This window comes from Myotis davidii, unplaced genomic scaffold (assembly GCF_000327345.1).
Source record: "Myotis davidii unplaced genomic scaffold, ASM32734v1 scaffold765, whole genome shotgun sequence".
Taxonomy (NCBI): Eukaryota; Metazoa; Chordata; class Mammalia; order Chiroptera; family Vespertilionidae; genus Myotis; species Myotis davidii.
Window position 1 is genome coordinate 849,067 of NW_006296056.1, and position 1,425 is coordinate 850,491.

The following is a 1,425-nucleotide window of genomic DNA, read 5'->3' on the forward strand; positions in this document are numbered from 1 at the left end:
TGCAAAGACCTGTCTCTTCTCATCCCTCATCCTCCCAACTTCTCCTTTCTCCTTCCCACCCTTAATCTCCCTTGAACCCTTTGGTCTCCCCCTTCACCACCTCTATATCCCCCCTACTCTGCCCACCCTTGTCAGACCTTTCCTTTCTCACTCCAGCCCTTCAACCTCCCTATAGTCATTGGAGACTTAAGTCCCTCTAACACTGCGGGGCTCCGGTGGAGCTCAGAGACATGAAGAGCAACAGCCTGAAAACACTAATAGGAAACAGGCTGGGTAATTTTTCCACTCAGATGGACTTTAGAGACCCCAGATGGCTGTGTGGTCTCTCCTCCATCCCTCTCCCGAAAATTAGTCCACAGTCTCCATAGGATTGCACATCATGGCAAAGGACATCTTCAAGGTCTGCTCCACAAACTCTAGGAAAGATGCTTTAGCCCTCATATTGAGCTAGTTACTTCCATTTTCTCCATCTGCCAGGAATATAATTATTGTAAAAATGTAAAAAAATATACAACAAAAAAAACCTCAAATGTAAAAGTGAGGCAATAATGCAAGTCAGCTCTTTTACATGAGCCAGTAAGTTTTGTATTTTGGGTTTTATGCCTAAACCATGGCTAAATTTTTAAAATTAAAAACTAAAGCTGTAAGTTACCTATCTGTGTTCTTCTATATGTGAGTGCATGTGTGTATATACGTATGTATATGTGTAGAATGCATGTGTAATATTTTCCTAATTACAAATTGCATTACCACATTAAATTATAAAATTATTTTTAGAAGCTCCTGTTTTATTTGCTAAGATATAAATAAGAGGCTACAATTTTTAATATTCCTGAAATTCTCAGAAGCTAAGAAAATTAAATTTCTAATATACACAATGTGGGGGGTGGTATTCTTACATAAACTTCCCAAAATATTTTAAAAATTCAAGCTCACATGATATGAGTACATCTTTGGCAAATGAGACGAGTTTGATGTTGTTGGTTTAATAAATACATCTAGGTCTTCTGAGTTATCAATCTTGCAAAAATGCATTTTTATTCTAATCAGATATGTTTTTCTTAAACTTATACAGCTTTACTGAACCTCTTTGTTTTATAACCTAGATATAGTACTGCTTTATTCTAACTATATGCTTGTTAAATTTATGGTATATTATGTTTCAGGATTATTCCATCTGACTTTTAAAGAATGTTCCTCCATATTCATAAATTGGATGTAATATCCACTATTCTTTGAAAATGAAATAAATCATCATGTTTATGCATATTTTTTAAAAACTTTTTGGACTAACTTAAGTGTCACATAGGAAAATTTTCTTGTCAATTGTATTATTTTTATAGTGAACTCTCGTCACCTGTTCCCTTTTGAAAACTATTGAAAATAAAAAGCATGAGCACTTTAAGTCTTTTATCAAATACAGAT